This window comes from Phacochoerus africanus, chromosome 10 (assembly GCF_016906955.1).
Source record: "Phacochoerus africanus isolate WHEZ1 chromosome 10, ROS_Pafr_v1, whole genome shotgun sequence".
NCBI classification, from domain to species: Eukaryota; Metazoa; Chordata; class Mammalia; order Artiodactyla; family Suidae; genus Phacochoerus; species Phacochoerus africanus.
The window spans coordinates 129,004,184-129,026,378 of NC_062553.1; the positions used below are offsets into that span (position 1 = coordinate 129,004,184).

General features: G+C 37.1%; 1 long non-coding RNA gene across 3 annotated transcripts in view; it reads left to right on the forward strand.

The window, feature by feature from the left end:
- Nucleotides 1-22,195, forward strand: part of LOC125137355 (uncharacterized) — a 30,072-nt gene that overhangs the window by 5,527 nt on the left and 2,350 nt on the right. Inside the window, exons 2-3 of one of the 3 annotated variants that reach the window (XR_007137409.1) lie at nt 953-1,102; nt 3,184-3,272. This is a non-coding gene — a long non-coding RNA (uncharacterized LOC125137355). Of the gene's footprint in view, nt 1-952; nt 1,103-1,594; nt 2,116-3,183; nt 3,843-22,195 lie in introns of those variants that run through there. The other 2 variants (XR_007137410.1, XR_007137411.1) reach the window with 2 other exon arrangements.

A 22,195-nucleotide genomic window follows, 5' to 3' on the forward strand; every position in this document is an offset into this window, starting at 1 on the left:
AATTGTGTTTTCTTTATGTCTGGTTCATGTAGTAATGAGAATCAATTATTTTTAATCATCCAAATGTAGAAGATAAAGAGGAATAATTTGTATATATCTAATCTAGATCTGCTAAGGACTAATGGCATTGTTTTATATTACTTACCACTATATTCTGTTAATAAAAACAATATGGATTTTTTTTTCACTTTCTGGAAAAAAATAAACCTAAATGAGATAATTAGTTTGTAATGGAAAAGATGCCTAAGTTTTATATATGGATGAATAATAGTTTTCATGGTTCAGAGCATTTAGATAAAATACAGATCAAAATATGCAATGAAAGAAATAGAACTATAGTTAGTGCTGTATATTATATATATTAATTGCTGTATTTTGAATAAGTGTTTAAGAAATCAGTGGTAGCATATTAACTAAGCTTAAAATAGTGTATTTACATTCAAATAGATCTGAATTTTAATTTTCACTCTCCGTTTTCAACATATTGAATGTTTTCTAGATACTTAGTCAGCATGTGTTCTTCTCATTTGTCATCATGGGACTTATTATCTGTGTGTATGTATTATATATCCAAACATATCCACATCCCTAACTTAACTATGGGGTGCAACAGTATTTGTATTTCTTTGTATTACCGTCATTTATAACTTTCCTTCAAATGTTTACATTTTAACAAATACAATGGGTATTGAGATAGGAGTGAGTCATTAAATCACTATGTATTTGAATGTTTCAAATACAACTGTTATAAAATATCCCATCTTGTTTATATGCATTTCTTACAATGCAAAGTTGAAACTGTTGTGACAGTGGGTAGGGATTATGTCCCTTCTGCTTGAAACTGAGCAGATCTTTGTGACTGCCTGTACCACTAGAATACAGTGAAAATAATGTTATATGATTTCCCAAGTTAAGGTCATAAAGTTGCCGTTTACTTTATCCTTTTTCCCAGGGACGATTGCTCTTAGAACCTAATCACCTGCTGTGGGGGAAGCCATGCAAGCTATGGAAAGACCCACATGGAAAGGAACTGAAGCCATTAGCCCTCAGCACCATCTACCAGACTCCACATGCAACCAGCACCAGTTCGCCAGCCATATGTGTGAGCCATTTTGGCAGTATATCCTCTATCTATCTACTCTAGCCAGATAGAGTGGAGCACAGACAGGTCATATTAATTTTTACTGCTATGTACCAAATTACTACAAACATAGTGGCTTAAAATAAATACCAGTGTATTAGATCATAGTTTTGTAGGTCAGAATTCCGGGCAGCTGTGTCTCGTTCTCTGCTTATTATCACAAGCCTGAAATCAAGGTGTTAGCTAGGGTGAGTTCTCATCTGGGGCACTGGGACACACATCAGTTTCCTGGCTCTTTCCAGTTGTTGGCAAAATTCAGGTTATTGCAGTTTTGTGACTGAGGTCTCTTTCTTTTACACGTGACTTCCTCCATCTTCAAGGCAGCAACAGCAGCTTTGACGCTTCATGCTTCAAATGTCTAACTTCTCCTTCTACTAACTGAATAAAATTCTCACACTAGACTATAAGCCAGTGGTGGACCCATGACTGATTGGCTCATCATTATATCCCCAGGACCTACTGGAAACAAAATACTGGGGCCTCGAGACAAACAAGCGGTGGTGCATATGACTGAAGATTTATTCTCTGTCATTTCCAAAAGACTAGGTGGCTTATGGACAACTATTTCCCATAGTTTTGGAGACCAGGTAGTCCAAGATCAAAGAACCAGTATAGTCATGTTCTGGCGTGGGTCCTCTTCCTGGTTCAGAATCAGTGCCTTCTCCACAGTGCCTGTGTCCTCTCCTGGTGGCCATGGGATTTCTGCAGCATCACTTTTATAAGAACACTGATACCATCCATAAGGATGAACCTTCATGAGTTAAGTACCTCCATAAGCCCCACCTCCTAATACCATTACATTGGGTATTAGGATTTCACCTTACAAATTTGAGGAGAATGTAGACATTCAGATCATAGCAAAGGTCAAGACCAGAAAACACAAGAAACCTCAGAATAAACTCAACTGTGCCCAAGAGCTTTAGCTGTTTAATAAGTATTAATAAATATGTATTAGTTTTCTCCTTTTCCATTTATTATGGTGTGTTTAATGGGTTCCAGCAAATAGAATGTCACATCTCTGAAAAATAACATGAGATTAATAGTCATTAGATATTTCTGGTACAGAATTATGGAATCATAGAAAGGAAATACTGAACAATAATCTGAAAGGATAAAAATAAAAGAGAAAAGCAAAACTCATATGAAATAACTTTACAAGTAGTCCTGGATAGAGAGAATTCCTAGATAAATAAATCACAATTTATGTAGCCATGAGTCAACAAGTGACATATTGATTTTTTTTCTAGAAAATCAAGATAAAATGACAGACTGAGAGTCAGTTTAAGCATTCTGCAGTAGCATTTCACTGATGTGATGACATGAGAGTAGTTTGAAAACCTAGATTAACTGTGCTAATTTCTCACCAATCTTGTTTTCTTTAGTACCTATAAAAAATCCTAGGATCATAGGAAAATAAATGTGAAGGGATTTTTAGTTATTCAGCAGATTTGCACTTCAGATACTAAGAAGCCAAATATTAGGGATATTAAGATTGGGGGGAAATTCTTGCAACTGAGACAGCCATGGACAAATAATTAGAATACAATATTCTGCAGTTCCCGTCGTGGCGCAGTGGTTAACGAATCTGACTAGGAACCATGAGGTTGTGGGTTTGGTCCCTGCCCTTGCTCAGTGGGTTAACGATCCGGCGTTGCTGTGAGCTGTGGTGCAGGTTGTAGACGTGGCTCGGATCCCGCGTTGCTGTGGCTCTGGCGTAGGCCAGTGGCTACAGCTCCGACTGGACCCCTAGCCTGGGAAGCTCCATATGCCACAGGAGCGGCCCAAAGAAATAGCAAAAAGAAAAAAAAAAAAAAGAATACCATATTCTGTGGAATAAAAAGTATATAAAAGCAGCTACTCCTTGCTTTCAAGGAAATAGCCCAATAATAGACACATTACAACTAATAATGACAGTAGTTCATTCTCAGCCCTCATTCTGCTTTGGTAGACTTCGGACTGGAGTGAGTTTGTGCAGTGTTGGTGTAGTTAAAACTGGAATTGTGTTTCCAGAATCACCTTTCTAATATGGTTCTGAATTAAAGGTTGGCCAAAAGAGACATCTTCTTGGATTTGGACGGAAGAAATGAAGCAGCAGCTATGGCACATGCTGAAGGACAGTGTAAAGAACCAGGTGCTGTTTCAGCTCATGCCCCTTGTTGATCTGCTTGTCACCTTGCTTGGTTGCGGGCAGCAGCAGTGCCTGCAGCTCCTTCAGCTCCTACTGGTTGTCCTGCAGTTAGTGGGTGGGTCCATTGTGAAGGGTGTCTTTGCATCATCTATCTGTGTGTCCTTTGTCATGTTGAAGTCAGAGGTGGTGAGAGATATGTAGGTAGAGATTGTCTTTTGGAAATCCAGTTTATTCCCAGGATTCCAGTTTGTCCAGCTGACCACCAGACCACACAACTTTCCTTCCCAACTGCCAGTTCTGCCCATCTCAATGACTTCAAGTTTATGAAGCAGTAACAACAGAGCTGCATAGACTTCTTCCCAGACCCAAGAGTCACATAAGACCTAATACCTATAACAAAATCCCTTATCACAGATCTCTCATATGGATTCTGCCTTTCTGATGAGATGCGTACTTGCCTGGATGTATTTTGTAGGAAAAAATCCAAAGGAGTATGGAGGACTGGGTATAGATAGTGAGGAAAGGGAAGAGTCAAAGTAACTAAATCATAAATAAAGATGATGATTTTAGTCATTGCCTTCTATTTGAAACTTTTCTTACGTGTGACTTCTGGGACATCATAGTGCCCTGTTTTTATTCAACTCAACTCCATGACCTTTGCATTTGGAGTATTCCAAGATGCAAGACTTAAACTTAGATTTTCTATTTATATTCATTTCTTTGGTGAGCTCATTTAGGCTCAGAGTTTTGGGACTGTCTGATTGCTTATGACATCCACATTTGTATCTCTGGCCCTGAACTCCTAATTCATGTCTAACTACCACATGATATCTATGCTTATTTATCACAGCATCTCAAGCTTAAAAATGTACAAAGACTCTGCATTCTCCTGCAAACCTGTTCTGTATGCTGTCTTCCCCATCATTGTCAATGGCAATTGTCTATTCTTGTAGTAGTTTGCGTTGAAGACCTTCGTGTCATTTCTAGTTTCTCTTTTTTTCTTAATAAGTATTGTGCTACGACATAACTTAAGCCACTGTCATCTATCACCTAGGTTATTGTGATAGCCTTCTAACTGACCCCTGCACCTACCTTTGCCCCTCACAGTATATTCAGTCTCAGAACAGTAGGCAGAACTGGCATGTTAAAAAATCTAAGTCATATCATGCCACTGTTCTGTTCAAAAATCCTGCAATGGCATCCCATCTCACTGAGGTAAAAGCTGTTAGAATGGCCTAAAGGCCCTGAAGAGTATAATCCCCACTCCTCCCAACCCAACACCCCTATTAACTCATGGGTTTTTCTCTGTGGATTCTATTCCTGGATACATGCAGGGCCGTTTTCCTTCTTTCAGACTTTACTCAAATGTCACTTTACTGAAGACTTCTCTGGCCATTGTATGTAAAAAGTAATTCCACTCCACACACATGCTCACATCCACTTCTGAACCCCCTCGCTTGCTTTATTTTTCCTTAGCATTTATCTCTAAGACAATATATATTACATACATTTATTCTTGTTTATCGTTCCTTTTCCACACTCAAATAAAAGATGAGGACAGGGATGTGTCTATTTCTCTGCTCCCCCACCCCTCCCATCTCCCTGTACCTAGAGGGATGCCTTACTAGTTTATAGTGACCTTTAATAAATATTTGCTAAGTGAAGAATAAATTATGCAGTAGAAGAATAAATATAAATATAAAACCGTATATTTAATGATAGACACACACCCAAGGAGTAATGAGAGGATTTCAACACTACCTTCGCTCACTATTCCAAAAAACAAAAACAAATACTTGTCATTTTATAAAAGCTTTTAAAAGATTTTGTATGGGATTTTTTTGTAATTAATCTCAGTATTTAGGAGCATGTGGTGATTAAAAAATGTGTCTTCACAGTAATTCTAAAAGCACATGGCATTCATTCATTTATTCATTCAATTGACAAATATTTATTGAGTATCTACTATGTGCCAGCAGTTAGACACAAAGGTGAATAATGAAATATTCCCAAACCTTAATTAAACATTAGCAACATGCTAGGCAGGGTAACAAACTGTAGGTATAGAGAAATAAATGTTATGGAGTTCCTTCTATGGGCAGTGGGTTAAGAATGCAACTGCAGCAATTCCAGTTCCTGCGGAGGTGTGGGTTTGATCCTGGATGACACAGTGGCTTAAAGGATCCAATGTTGCTGCAGCATAGGTTGCAGCTGTGGCTCAGATTAACTCCCTGGCCCAGAAACTTCAATATGCTGTGAGTGCAGCCATTAAAAAATAAAAGGCTAGAGGAGTTCCTGTTGTGGCACAGCGGAAATGAATCCAACTAGGAACCATGAGGTTGTGGGTTCGATCCCTGGCCTCGCTCAGTGGGTTAAGGATCCGGCATTGCCGTGAGCTATGGTGTAGGTTGCAGATGTGACGGCTCAGATCTGGCGTTGCTGTGGCTGTGGCATAGGCCAGCGGAAATAGCTCCGATTAGACCCGTGGACTGGGAACCTCCATATACCATAGGTGCGGCCCTAAAAAAGACAAAAAAGAGAAAAAAATAATAATAAATTAAAAAGCTAGAGTTCTGAGAACCTGATAGGAAAGACAAATAAATATGTAGATAGTTACTAAACTGTGTGAAAAGGACTACCATTGGTACAAAATAGAATGTTTTGTATTATATAACATAGGTATAAATAATCCAAATTTAAGGGGTGGGTTGTCAGGAAAAAATTATATCAAATGTTAGTGTCTAGCCTGAGTTCTTAAAAAAAGTACGTCTTGCTTAACTATATAAAGCTTGTTAGGCAAATTTCTGCAAAATAATTATTCCATTCTTTGTATTTAATAAATATTTGTTAATTTTCTGGCATTCAAATGACATTGCATTTGAGAGTATCTTAATAAACATTAAATGTATGAAACTATTTTTACACATTTTATTTTTTATCTTTATTATTTAAAATAGGAGTAATCACTTCAGAAGTCTTAAATGTTTTTTCCAGATGCATATGGACATAATGGAAAATATTTATGCCACCTATATATTTGAGCATCTCTGCTCATGGAAAATAACAAAGTGTATACATATTTCCTGAGAACCATAAAAATAAAATACAGTTTTGTAATTTCTTTTTTTCTTGAGACTTGATAGGTTAAAAAATACGCAATTCTCCAGATATTGCTAATTTATTTAATTTTGCATTTACTTGTTGGCATCAAAACATTAATTTTTTGGTTTTGAAATTCTATGTTCAGGTAACATGCCTAAATATAGAAAATAATGTGCTGTTTTGCAGAAGCACTGTATATTGGAAACATTGTTTAGGTTATATGTTTGGTGCAAACCCTGGGGCTACTACTTGGGGGAGACACCAATTAGAAGCAGACAATCAACAAGTTCAAATTGAATCAAGATTCTTCCTGAACTCAAATTGCTATGCTAATGTGCATATTTCACTCAATATTTTTATATGTCAAATTTTTTGAGGCAGTTCTATTTTTATCCATACCCTGAATAAAACAACTGTCTCCAAATATAGGTCAGGGTGTTACTGACTGCTTAGAGCAAGCACACACTTGGGAAATTTCTTCTAACCATCTGTCTAAAGAAAGATAAGTATTTGAGCTTTTTTGATATTTAGATTTCAAGTTATAAAATCTCTAAAAGTCTGTATCTTTTATATATGAATACATGTGAGCATTGACTATAAACAATTTACATCTGCTTAAATGTGGTTCATATCTAAATTTTAAGGATTATCCTTAATTTAGAGCTTTCAGAATACCACAGTCTGGTAAAATCAGATCATACAGCTGTAGCATTAGATTATCTACAAAAAACCATTTTTTCTTGAAATTATAATATCCAGAATAATACTATTTATCTGGACATTAATGTATCTGGACATTTATCCATGCATTATTTGCAATAATATAAATCACCTGTTCTTCCAACTCAGGGCATGATTCTAAGTTTATCTGTTCCATTTGGCATTTTCTATTCTGATGTGGGCGCACCTGTGTTCACTGTGTTCATGCCCATGTCCTTGTAGGAAAAGTACACCTAGACAATTAACTACTTCTTGAAAAAAACATTTTTTTTTGTCTTTCTCTCTTTTCTAGGACCACACCCACGGCATGTGGAGGTTCCCAGGCTAGGGGTCTAATCGGAGCTATAGCCACCGGCCTATGCCAGAGCCACAGCAATGCCAGATCCAAGTTGCATCTGCGGCCTACACCACAGCTCACAGCAATGCCAGATCCTCAACCCACTGAACAAGGCCAGGGATCAAACCCACAACCTCATGGTTCCTAGTCGGATTCATTAACCACTGAGCCATTATGGGATCTCCCTTGAAAAATATTTTTTAAGTGAAGCATATGGAATGTTCTGCCTATTAACAGTGTATTTATTAACAAAAATAAATCAAAATGAGAGTAGGTTTTTATTTCCAGGGCAATAGCAAGTTATGCCTCAACAGTCTACATGAATTTATGTCCCTAAATGTTGTTCCATTTGGCACTCTATAAAACCCATGTAATCATGTTGGTAGACAGTCTCACTAAAGGTGTTTTTTCCACTTAAAAATGTTAAGTTATAGTAGGTTTTTAATTCACATAACTTCAGGTATTTAATTTTTTGTATATTTAACAGTATGCAAATATCTCCATATAAAATTCTTTTCGGAGGAAAGGATTCCTTGACTTTAAAAAAAGTTTAGCAAATGTTTTTAAGCATAAAGAAAATATTTCTCCTATTTTTCTACGCTTTCAATAGCTTTTTCTTCCATTTCTGATACTCTTTTTTTTTTTTTTTTTTTTAATGTGGAAGTTCCCAGGCTAGGGGTCGAATTGAAGTTATGGTTGCTGGCCTACGTCACAGCCACAGCAACACGGGATCCAAGGTGTATCTGGGACCTACACCACAGCTCAAGGCAATGCCAGACCCTTAACCCACTGAGCAAGGCCAGAGATCCAACCCACAACCTCATGGTTACTAGTAGGATTCACTTCCACTACACCACAACAGGAATTCCTTCCTCGAAAAAAAAAATATTATTATTGATTTACAATGTTCTGTCCACTTCTGCTATACCGCAGAGTGCCCAGCCATACATCCACATCCTTCTTCTTCTTTGGTCTTCTCCTTCCCACTCCTATTTCTTTCTCTTCTTTATTATCATCATTAATGACTACCTTCAACTGAGGCCTTACAGAGTGGATACTGCATCATTTCTTCAGATGTCTTAACCAAAATGAATATATTTTGAAGTAAAATCAAGCACAGGATGGACTTCACCCTTATTAATTTCTTGACTGTGTTAAGTGTGTAACTCAATTTGTAGGGATGAAGCCACCAGTTGATGGGTTCATTATGTTCACCATCTGAAAGCCTGCTTCCAAATTCTTAGACCAGTTTCCCACAGGAGAATAGACGAGACAGGGTTTTTCAGGAAATGTATACTGGTTAGACAGCATTCTAATGCCATTACAGAAGTAGAGTTACCCTTAGAATTCCTTCCTTTCACATTCTTCCATATTTACTAACTACCCTATCCTTGATTAATAGAGAAAAACTGGTTAGTGTGTATCTCCAGTTCAACAAAACAAAGCAATAACAACAACAACAAAAAAAAAAAACCTGAGAAAAAATGTATATACCCTGTTGCTTTAAACAGAGGGGATTTCTTATGAAAAACTTAAAATATGGCCTTACTGTACAAATAAGGGCAACATACATAGACATAACATCCAAAAAGAGGCCATAAAATGTAGTGGTTAAGATCACTGGCTTCACAGGTTCCACAGAACTGGCCTCAAATCCTTGCTTCACTTTTTATAAGCAGGGCAGCTCTGGGTAGGTTACTCCACCTCCCTTGTCCTCAGTTTCCACATTTATAAAGTGAGAGTAATTATAGAATTTACCGTCATTGGGTGTATGGGGGAATTAATTAAGAGAGCACGGGAATGCTTGACACAATACCTAAACAAGTATTCATTATGTGGAATTATTGTTACTAATATGCGCCCAAACCAAACTGCTAAATCAGTGAACGTATTATTTTCTCCAACCTATTGTGCAAATTACCCTCTCAAGTAGAAATAAATGATAAAAACCACAAGCTACATTTTTTTGGAATTTGCCAGAATATAGCTAGCTTTGTTTTCTAAACATAATAACATGTTTCCAGGTATTCAGCAAATATTTATGGAACATCTAGGATTTGTCTGTCACTATTCTAAGACCAGATTAGAGAGAAAAGAGGGGACAAGCAAGGTGGGATTCTTGGGTTTCTGGAATTTACATTCTCGCCAGTAGAAGAATGCGGTAGGACAGGAAAGCAGAATGATAACAAATTGATAAATACATAAGATAATTTCATGAAATGATAAACTATGAGGACAAGAAAGAAAAGTGATAGTCAATGTGTGATTGGGTGACTTCTTCAGTTGGAGTATGTCAGGAGAGGGCTCTCTGCTGGCATATTTAAACTGAGGTCTGAATGTCAGGGAGGAGGTAGCTACAGCTGGTTCAGAGACCTTAAGGTGGAAACAAGTCTGCCATAATCCTATGCAGGAAAAACCTAAATTAGGCCAATGTGCTTGGAGCTTAGTGGTCTAGGAGAAGAGTAATTCTCAATGTGTTCTATGCTTCCATATGTTTTCCTTTTTCTGCTTCATTGACCACTTTCTATTTAATTGACATATTTATTGTTAATGTTAGAACAAAAACATTTCCTTTTAACCCAAGACATTTACAATATCCCAGACTGTGCCCGCCATGTCCTTTTCCAATATTAGCAAAATTAAAACTTCAAACACAATTTATATGATAGAGCCAAGCAGGGGATTGTTCCTGGGTTTTTATAAAGGCTAGAAAATATTATTCCATAGCGACTTAAAGAGTGTACGTGAAAACCAGTAATTCTCTATCCCCGTTGTAAGTTTCAGTGGGTCTACTTCCATCTGCACTCACGGAAGAAGGAAGCAGAGGACATGAAGAGCAAGCACAGTCATATCCTCACCCCACCAGCATGCAAATCACTTAGCATTGCATGGCTGTACTGAAGCTTTTGCTGCCGGGGGTCCCTGAGCAAATCATTTCCATTACTCGTCTGTTCTAATAACCCCTTTGCTGATTCAGCTACCTGAATGTAAATATCATAGAAATGACTGGGAAATAAAAGCCAGTTTGAAACATTGGAAAAGGGATCTAAAAGAAAAGGCTTCCTACATATGCCTTCATTTTCATAACTCTTTGTTTAAAAATCTGTGTATCATATGTAAAGTCTTTTGAATCTATCTGAAGCCATTAGAGGAAAGATAATTCTTTTTTCAAATTTCACTATAGGTAGCTTAAAGCTCCCTATCTTAAATGACAGCTGTTTCACCCATACTAACAACACATATAGAATAGCTTCTAATTCTTAACATATATATATATGTATTACTCCAAATGAAATTGTCAGAAGTATTACAACAGCCACAGTGAATTCCATAGCATTACAGTTAAAAGTCCTATTCAGTAAAAGTCTTAGTGGGTTGTTTTGAGGTACAAATAAGATCATATATTGTTTATTTGTTATACACAGGAGGTGTTTTTCTCTCTGCCCGAGCTTCTGTTCAGTCCTATATTCCCTCCACATATTCAGCCCTCCTCCCAACCCCCAATAGCCTTTTAATACTACTAGCTATTGAATTTAAAGACTGGCCTCCAGGGGAAAAATCCTTTGTGTGATCTGTATGATGACAATATTAAAGTAACAAAGTGAATGAGTAGTGTAATTTTTAAAAATTCATTCCAACTAATACCAGTGATGTAGTTTGAATGTTACTACATTCATATCTAAAATACAAGATTATCTTAGAAATATGATTATTATACATTACTTTTAAGCTGCATAATTATATATTTCAAATCTGATCTGAGTAGGTTTGAAAGGCTATAAATTGCAGAAGTGAGCAGCTGCCTTCAAAAAGAATTCGTAATTACCAAACCCACATAGGATTGAGTTGAAATTCCATCACAATTAAAGCTAAAATATTAAAATACATTTTAAAAGACTTAAAGATATGTTCATGATGAAAACAAAGACTGAATTTGTGGCTCTTGCAATAAGTGAAGAATGCTGAATTATGCCAGAATAAATTGTATTACTGAGAGTAAAAGTGGAAATTTAAGTGGTGGTGGTGGTGATTATTATTGTTATTATTGCAATACATACATGACATCAATTCATCCGTTTTCAGTCTGACATAAATTATGTGTACATTTATTTTCTTGGCTGCACACACAGCGTATGGAACTTTCTGAGCCAGGGATTGAATATGAGCCAAAGCTGCAACCTATGCCACAGCTGCACAAGATCCTTCAACCCACTGTGCCAGTGGAGGCTCAAAACTGCACCTCTGCAGTGACCAGAGCCATTGCAGTTGGATTTTTTTTTTCCTTTTCTTTTTAGGCCACATCTGCAGCATATGGAAATTCCCAGGCTAGGGATCAAATGGGAGCTGCAGCTGCCAGCCTATATTACAGCCACAGCCATAGGGAATCCGAACCGCGTCTGCGACTTACACCATAGCTCAGGGCAATGCCAGATCCTTAACCCACTAAGCGAGACCAGGGATCGAACTTGCATCCTCATGGATACTTATTAGGTTTGTAACCTGCTAAGCCACAAGGGGAACTCCCTGCATTTGGATTCTTAACCACTGCGCCATAGCAAGTACTCCTGCTGTGTACATTTTTAAAAAGCAGAAAATTCCCTTTAATATCAAGAGTTCAAAACTTTGTATGTGTGCTAATGACTCATACTGAGCTTCTAAGGGACCTGTTTAACAATGGACAGCTTGTTTGGTTCCTGGAAGGCGTGTGTTAAAGCTGAAGCGGAGATCACTCTGTGAAGAGAACGCAGCGCACGTGTCTGTGGGGGGAGGGGCGGTGCAGATAAGGAGTTGATCATTTGCATTTGACACATTTTTGCCTCTAGCAGAAGATAATTGCAGCAGCTATTTATAATGATGGCAATATTAATAGTGTCCATAAATATCTATTTCTGCATTTCTTTCTTTCTAAATATATAAGTGCTTTTTCTGTGTTATGTCACGTGGAATTTGCTTTACAGAATTTGGAGTGCATAGGCACTCCCAGGGAAAACAACCATTTCTTCTAGAGTTTTTTCCTTCCTTTTCCCAGAGGCTTCAAGGCGGTTAGTATAACTAAAAATTGAGAAACAATAGGTGGAGTACATATTTTAGTTAAAACAGGATACTTGAGAAAAAAAGTTAGAATGCGTTATTCCATTAAATCATCACAGCAGCCAGGTATAAGAGATATTAATGAGGTTTAAAAAAATATATGGAAGCAGGGAGTTCCCGTCGTGGCACAGTGGTTAACGAATCCGACTAACAACCATAAGGTTGCGCGTTGGATCCCTGGCCTTGCTCAGCGGGTTAAGGATCAGGCGTTGCTGTGAGCTGTGGTGCAGGTTGCAGATGCGGCTCGGGTCCCACGTTGCTGTGGCTCTGGCATAGGCCGGTGGCGATTGGACCCCTAGCCTGGGAACCTCCATGTGCCACGGGAGTGGCCCAAGAAATGGCAAAAAGCCAAAAAAAAAAAAAATGGAAGCAATATTCAAATTCAGAAAATGTAACCTTCACAAATGAAGTTAAAGTTTGATACCTTAAAGCAAGGTGAAAAGAGAAACGAGACGAAACTGAGGTTGGTTCATAGCATTGTCCATTGATAATACTTATCATTCAATCATGCTATAGTAAAGTTGTAAAAAGATGCAAAGGCCAGAAATTTCATTAGGTTAATTGTATAAGTAATATGACAATTAGCAAACAAGTGTGCTCATGACGAAGAACTTATTAACCCGACCCAAAATACTGTTATTTCTGGGTTTTTTTTTTTTTCTCATTTAATGTGTGTTAATGGTAAACATACCACAAACCTCTTTTGATTATTTAGTGTTTTAATTCATGAAAGATGCATACATGGCAGAAATTTTGAGTAGGGAAGAAATCTAAATATACATTTTTTTTTTAAAGACAAAGAGACCTGCTCTTCTATTCTGTGTCATAGTTGTCCTTTAACTATAAAAGGATGAACTTAAAGATAACCTATTTTCCACAAGTCTGAACATCAGGAAACGAGGGCTTTTTTAAGGAAAAAATGGTCATTATAGAGCCTCAGTCAATCCTGAAAGCTGCTTTTCTCCTATTACCGGTATTCCAGCTAATTGCATCAGTCAGAATAGAGTATGGGAAAAGTCACCCTGAATACTGTATCTGGCCATCATTATTTGGAATATTTGCCAAACTCAACACATTTTACAAAACTCTATGGTTGTGCACATTGGATGGAAAAAGTGAGAGAATTCGAAGCAGATAAAAGTGTTTTTCGATCAGTTCCCTTATCTCTCATCTCTCCCTGCCGGGCCCACTCACTATCACATTATCTTCCTTTGGGTTCTGGGTCTCCTTGGTTCATGTTCTCGCTCCCTTTCGATCACAATGAAGGTATTTAGCTTTATAAGGTTCTGTAAATCTTCAGAGTTAACTTCTTTTTTCTTCCCTCTTACTTTTTTTCTAAATGGCATGTCAACACAAATAGTAAAAAAAAGAACTAAGTTGCAAGGGAACGGGAGCTACTCTAAAATAAATACATAAATAAACTATCACAGTCACCTGAACTAAGCACACTGCAAATTAGGGATCCTGGTCAAAGGAGCAGGAGAATGTGCAGCTGGTTATTTTCTGGAGTCTTCTAACAGTCGCTTGAAGGTATAACATCTCCTCCGCTCTTGTGCACTGATGGGTTTCATGGTGTAAAGTCAAAGGCTAGCTTCGATATCAAAGCCCTTCTTCCCAGTCCTCTAATAGTCCCGCATTATGCCCTAACCTAACCTTCCTTCTCTTGAGAACTGAGTTATTACTTCTGGATAAAAATGTAACCTAGATTTGTGAAGAATCTTATCTATTCACTAAAGCTACTCTTTTTAAAAAAAAAAACTTTTTAAAATTGAAGTATAGTATACAAAATTCTGTTTTAGGCGTACAGCAGTGATTCATATATATATATATATATATATATATTCTTTTTCAGATTTGTTTCCGTTATAGGTTATTACAACATAGTAAATTTTGGAGTTCCCTTCGTGGCTCAGGGGTTAACGAACCCAACTAGGGTCCATGAGGATTCAGGTTCCATCCCTGGGTTAAGGAATCGGTGCGACCGTGAGCTGTGGTGTAGGTCGCAAATGCGACTTGGATCCCATGTTGCTGTGACTCTGGCATGGGCTGCTGAACGTAGCTCCCATTCAACCCCTAGCCTGGGAATTTTCATTTGCCTTGGGTGTGGCCCTAAAAAAAAGGCAAAAAACAAAAAAAAAAAACCCAAAAAACGTAGTGGAAATAGTTCCCTGTGCTACTCAGTAGGTCCTTGTTTATCTATTTTTATATCTAATGTAGTGTATATGTTAGTCCCAAACTCCTGCTCTACCCCTGCCACTTCCCCTTTGGTAGCTATAATTTGGTTTTCTATGTCCGTGAGTCTATTTTTGCTTGGTAAATATGTTCATTTATATCATTCTTTAGATTCCACATGTAAATGGTATCATATGCTGTCTTTCTATGACTCACTTCCCTAAGCATAATAATCTCTAGGTCCATTCACATTGTTGCAAATGGCGTTATTTCATTCTAGTTTGTAACTGAGTAATATTCCACTTTGTGTGCATGCACGTGTGTGTGTGTGTTTTATATATATATATGTATTTATGTGTGTGTGTTTGTGTATACCACATTTTCTTTATACATTCATATGTCAATGGACATTTAGGTTGCTTTCATGTCTTGGCTTATTGTACATAGTGTTGCAATGAACACTGAGGTGCAATCTATCTTTCCAAATTAGAGTTTTTGTCCTTTCCAGGTATATGCCTAGGAGTGGGATTGCTGGGTCTTACAGTAACTCTATTTTTAAGGGTTTGTTCCTTTGTTTTTTTAAGGCGCCTCCATACTATTCTCCATAGTGGCTGCACTAATTTACATTTCCACCAGCACTATGGGGGGGGGGTTCCTTTTTCTCCACACTCTCTCCAGGAATTATTATTCGTAGACTTTTTAATGATGGTCTGACTAGTATGATGTGATTGATACCTCACTTCAGTTTTGATTTGCATTTCTCTAATAATTAGCGATGCTGAGAATCTTTTCATGTGCTATTGGCCATCTGTGTGTCTTCTTTGGAGGACTGTCTCTTTATGTCTTCTGCCCATTTTTCCATTGCATTGTTTGTGGTTTCTTTTAAAATTGAGCTGTATGGGCTATTTGTGTATTTTGGAAAAATATCCTTCGTCAGTGGCATCATTTGCAAATATTTTCTCCCATTCTGTGGGTTGTCTTTTTGTTTTGCTTATGATTTCCTTTGCTGTGCAAAAGCTTTTAAATTTAATTAGGTCCCATTTGTTTATTTTTGTTTTTATTTCCATGACTCTAGGAGACAGATCCAAAAAGATATTGCTGCAATTATGTCAAAGAGTTTTCTGCCGATGTTTTCCTCTAGGAATTTTATAGTTTCCGGTCTTACATTCAGGTTTTTAATCCATTTTGAGTCTATTTTTGTCTGTGGTATTAGAGAATGTTCTAATTTCATTCTTTTACATGTAGCCGTCCAGTTTTTCCAGCACCACTTATTGAAGAGACTGTCTTTTCTCCATCGTATATTCTTACTTTCCTTGTTGTAGATTAATTGACAATAGGTGTGTAGGTTTATTTCTGGACTTTCTATCCTGCTCCATTGATCTATATGTCTATTTTTGTGCCAGCATCATGCTGTTTGGATTACTGTGATAAAGCTACTCATGAACTCTCTGCTTGGATGAATACTAGAAATCACAGTATCTACAACAACACCCTTCTTAAATCCTGCTAAAAAGTTAAAAATCCCTTAGGAAAATACTGGGAGTTTTGAGCAAATATAATTCCCTTGCCGATGCTATAGGAATTTTAAAACCTTCAGAAAAACCTAAAGGCATTTATCTGTTGTCCTAGATACTAAGTGGACTGGTACTTCCAGTGGGGTAGAGGCACCCAAGCCAGTCAGGAAGATCTCTTATTAGAACTAGTGGGAGCTTGATGCGTTTCGGTGAGTGCAGTGTTACAAATGAAGGAATGACTGTAAAAAAAAATGCATAGTTTGAGAAGCTGAATTTATAACACTTCATTAAATGTTCTGCTTTTCCTTCAGCGAGGAATAGCGTTTCATCTCTTTCCCATGTTGTTACTCTAGGATCTGACATGCTTACGTCCTTTGTAGTGAATGGATAGAAAGCCTCCTTGACATCTGTGCTTTAACCCTGCAGGTAAACCACCAGGTAAACTAGTTCTCTCTGCTTGCTGTGCTGAGCTTTCCAGTTCCAACCATCCTGCACATTTGGCTCCTATTCTGTCAAATCTCAATAATGAACAGTTTCTTGCCACAACTGAGGCATTCGTGTGCAGATTCAGAGTATAATTCCAGTATTTGCCCTCCGGTCACCGGAACTATACCACCAGAAAGAGGAAGGTCACTTTCCCACCTTCAGATTCCATCCTGGAATGGGAACATCCGCCTGCTCCTCTGCCGGAATTCCAGTCTGGGGCGGGTCTACTCAGCCTTCACCCCTAATCCAAAACGTTCCCAGGTCTCTCCCTTTGTCCCTAAGTGGAGACCTATTTTATCAAGATTAATAAGCAATCCTGGGGATTTTCAAGGGTACCATTCCTGAAAGAATTTGAAATAAAAGATCTGTTTTGACATGTTTATGATGTTTCTCAACAACGATTACAGTGAGATTTATGATGTTCCTCCTTTGCATTTCAGTCCATGAATACAGCTTGTAGAACTACTGAAAAAGTAAAATTAAGTGAATCAAGTTACTGCCCTCACACATATGGAAGCATATTTGTGAAAACTTAAATTTACAGATAGTAAATAATATGGATTTTTACATTATACACATGTGTTTAATTTCAGTTTAATTGGCTATTGTTTGGAAAGAAAATAACAGATCTCATACCAGATCTTTCCATTTTCCTACAGAACGTATTGATTTATGGTTCATTTGAAGTTCATAATGGGAAGGCCATTACATTCATTACATCGTCTCACATCTCTTCCAAGTGAAATTAATTTTTCCCTCTACTGCAGATTATAGTACCTCAATATGATTACTATTTTACTTGTATATCAAATTTCTAAATAATGAATGAAGCACTCGCTTTTACACGAAATAATTTTGTCTTCATCCTTTTCATTTGTTCAATAGTTTAGGCAAATATTCCATTCAGGAAAACCGAGGAAAATGTATCCCATTTCAAACTTTAAACAAGTCAGGTCTAAATTAAGCTAAGAGCATTCCACAGTCAGGAGTGTGAATAACCCCTGACACTTCAGTCTGAGGCTAAGGCACTCTCCCACCTCCAGACCCATAAACCCTTTGTTTAACCCTCAAAAATTTGCCAATTTAGAAACTGAGGTCAATAAAAAGCAAAGTAAATATTTTCATCATACATATTTTCAATATATCTGTTGCTCAGTTTTTGTTTCTGTACCATACATAGACTTAAATAATTCTAACACGATAATAAAAATAGCTAATACTTACTGAGTGCTTACAGTTTGACAAGCATGATGGCTACTAATTTATATGCATTGTTTTATTTAATCAGAACATAAACCTATAAAATACAAATTACATTATTTCTATTTTATAGCTCAGCAAACAATTTAAATAACTTGCTCAAGGCCCACAGCTGGTAAATGGAACTGATTACAGATCTGTCTGATTCCAAAGTTTATTCTCCAGTTCACTACATTATATTTCCTATTTGTGAAAAGCATTGTATTTTATATAATTTTTTTTAATTCAAAGATTTATTTTATTAGAATCAATTTGATTTATGGTGAAAAGATGCTGTAAAGGAAAAGATGCTGGGTCTAAAATGAATAGCTTTTGTTTCTACCTATAACTAGTGTAGCTACTTGAAATTTGAGATAAATTTGAAAGAAGCTGAATCACCTGAGCATCACTTATTCTAAATCACACATGTAGTTCATAATATAATTAAGAAAGTTTTTGCCATGATAAAATGATAACTTTTAGGAAACCAACTTCAGTGAGAATAGTTTGACCAATTCCAAGCATTTGAGATGAAAAGCAGTTTTCCTCCCCGTATCGTGATAATGGAGTCCTAGCACGGAGTTGTCAGAGATAAAGTCAAGATCAGCAGGTTGGCAAGAAGTGCAAGAGTGCCCTGTGAAAGAGCCCCTCCTTTCAGGAAATGATGCTCTGTGACTCTGGGAGTCGACCTTTCTCTGCCATTATTCTGGGAATGGTTAGGGGAGGGTCATAAGCTGAGGACAGAGTGTGCTTTACAGTCCTCTTGGAAGCTTAACTTGTGTCTTGCTTCCCTATCACCTCCATGTTGTTGAAACATGAATGTTTTCTGAATAACCCATTCATTCATGAATAATTTTCTTGAATTCTCAGCCCCCCCAATAAGAGTATCATTATCATGTTGTAAAAAATCTAAATCAAGGAATCCACATAGAAATTATAAGAAATGCAAAGAGATAGTTTTCTATAAAGATTACTTGAAATAATAAATGAGGTTTGAAGGTAAAATGCAAGAGAAAAATGTCATCAGAGTGTGTGTATGTGGTATTTGTGTTGACCTTGGGGTTCCTTTAAACTATAGTATTAAAAGATATTCTTTGCATTTTCAAATAAATCTTTCACAATATTTAGTACTCACTAATATCTTCCTCATAATTAAAGAAAATGATGCATTGACAAAAAAACATGTTTTATATATAATACCCAGATTATCCTTTCCATCTTCAGTTTATAATTTTTCAAAATGAATTGTGACCATTAGATTTTATATGCAAGCTAAAAAATAATTTTTGTTATATATTTAATACTTAAAGGAGCAGTTTATAGCTACAGAAAATATTTATCATTGGTGTGTTGAATTATAAATTATTATCTGCTCATTTTTTCCTTAGAAAGATATTCTAATTAGCTAGGAAGAAACTCAAATTTTTTAAAGAAATGCAACTGATTTTTTAAGCCTCTTCAAAATTATGTTAATTTTATTATGGTCTATAAAATACAGATTTTTTGCTAGTGAAAAATCTCAAAGGTCATTGACTCAAAAGTCTCTACTTTCTTGGATCTTGCAAACTAATATTACTAGAAAGAATATTTTCCAAGTATTTCAGAGAGGAGATCCCTGATGGTTCAGCAGGTTAAGGATCCTGCATTGTCATTTCTGTGGTACAGGTTCAATCCCTAGCCTTTGGTGTGGCCAAAAAAACCCAAAAAACATTTCAGAGATAAATATTTCTGTTGTAGAATATTATTCCAAGTCAGTGAGAGAGTTCTTATTTTATCCCTCTGAAAAAATTGCTGCTAAGCACGTAAATTGAAATTACTTCAGCACTACAACACTGAAAACTCTGGGCTACAATGTAGAGAGACTAACTAAGCCTCACTCAATATAACTACTATGACATTATCCATGCTTTAGTCATTTATTGGCTTGATTGGTCATTTTGGTTGTTTTCAACCTACTCTCTTTTTTTTTTCCTCCCTCTAAATTATCCTAAGTGTTATCCTAAATGTTTGGGGGCCAGTAGTTGATTTTTTTCCAAATTTTTATCAAGTATTCCCCTAAGGTAATAGAAAGTAAAACTGAGCGGGACCTTTTAGGGCCCTCCCAGATACAAAAGCCCCTCTTGTATCCTTCATTTCCTCATTGTAGAAAAAGGCTAGAACTTCTCTGAGTTGCAAAGAGAAAACACAAAGTTATTATTGACGTGATGAAATGCAGAAACAAAAGAAAAACAGCTAAGCAAGATAGCTTGAACAGTAGTTCTATGATAAAACAGAGTCCTGGTTTCTACTCAAAGAACATACATAACAATCTTGTGCATAACTTTGAGTTGTCCCACAGAAAGTAGGACCCAGGTAGAGGACGATGACTATATGCTGACATCCTACACTGCAATGCCTATACTGCCATGTCATCACCACAATGACTCCACATGTACCTAGACTCCAGACTTGTCGCAACAGAAGTTTAATGGTTATGATTCTAGAAACATCATCCTGCTGCTCACCACCAGCCAATCAAAAGAAAGTCCGTGAGCTGCAGCCCTCACCCCAAATATTACTTTCAAAAACTCTAACCTGAAAGCCATTGGGGAGTTTGGGTCTTTGGAGCATGAGCTACCCATTCTCCTTGCTTGGTTTACTGCAAGTAAGTACCATGCTTTCCTTCACCACAACCCAGTGACAGCAGAGTGGTTTGGTTGGGTAACAGGCAAGTAGTTTCTAGTTCTGGTCAGCAACAAAAGTATATTAATTCTTTTGAAAAGAATGTTGTAAGGAGTAAGGTCAATTGCTTTATTCCAAAATTTCGAGCATTGGGCAAGTCATCGGACATGAAGATTGCTAAAATTTAGACTAAGTACAAATTAACAAAAGTTTTACAAAAATGGCTATGCATTTATAAGACATACCCAATATTTTAATTTTAGGATTACAAACATTTTTTTAAAAATCTGTGCTTACAGGAATGTGAAAATGAATGTAGATCTTATAAAATGATTCAGTGAAGACAGGTTTCTTGCACTGTACTTGATATAACTATTTAAGAAAAGCCTAAATGTACCTCGATTTAAAAGGCCTTATGAATTCAGATGTAGTGTTTAAATAGTCAACTATGCAAATTTTCATTGCAGCAAAGCCTTAGCATTGGCTTCCTTGCGATGCTCTAGATGGGATAGGGAATCAGAAGGTGTGAAAGAAAACTTTTAATTTGCTCATACCATTAAGAATCCTAAGTCACCAAAGCAAGTGCCCAGAGTGACGTTTGCATGAGGATCTAGTAGATCTGTTGAGAAAACCATGACTCTAACTCTCAGTTTACTCCACAACAGTGTTTCTCGATGGCAACAGGGTTGTTTCCCAGGGACTGCTTGGCAATATCTAGGGACAATTTTGGTTGTCACACTCAGGCATGATGCTAGTATCCCTAGCAGAAGTCAGAGATGCTGCTAAACATTACATATTGCAAAAGAAAGCCTGCCATCACACAGATGATGATTCTTGCACACCCACATAGCTCAGTGTTAAGAGTGGAAATCAGCTTATCCTCTTCGTTCACAGTATAGCTTGCAGAAGATTTGCCTTCTCCTTTATGTCAAACCCTCTGAGCCACTGACACTCTTGATCTCCAACACTGTCTGCCAGGCTCTAGTCACTTGCGTCACTCTCTGGTATGATCTTGTACTTGACACCAGATTCTTCCTTGTAGCTACGTTCTACCATCTTTATCAGCAAGTTCAAAAAACCTTCCTACATAGAGGACATGGATAGTAAGGAGACAAAATAGGAGTGACTGACAAGGGTTATGCCTCGCAGTTGCTGGAGCTGAAAGATGGGAGTAGTACTTGAGAAGGACATTCCAGAACCCATATTCCGGAAAGGCGTGCCAGATGCAGACAAGAATAAGAAGTGTGGTGTCATTGTTAAGATGTCAGCATTTGCGTTACCAGGATGGTGATGATGAGGGACATTTTAGTCACCTTTACTTGATTTCTCAGCAGCATTCGACACCATTCATAGAGACTCTACTGTGGACCAGGCATTATTCTATATGCTTAATAAATGTGAACTCATTCACAGTAAATTACAATTTCATACTAGTAATCCTTTAAAAACCCCTGTGTCTACTATGCCACAGTCTGGTTTATATCATCTACCTCTCTGACTACTCAGATTCAGTCTCAATAAAGGCTCATATTTTGTTTCATCCTTAAATGTTTCCAAGGATTATTTTGTCTTTTTCTTACATCACTTTTCCTGAACACCTTGGA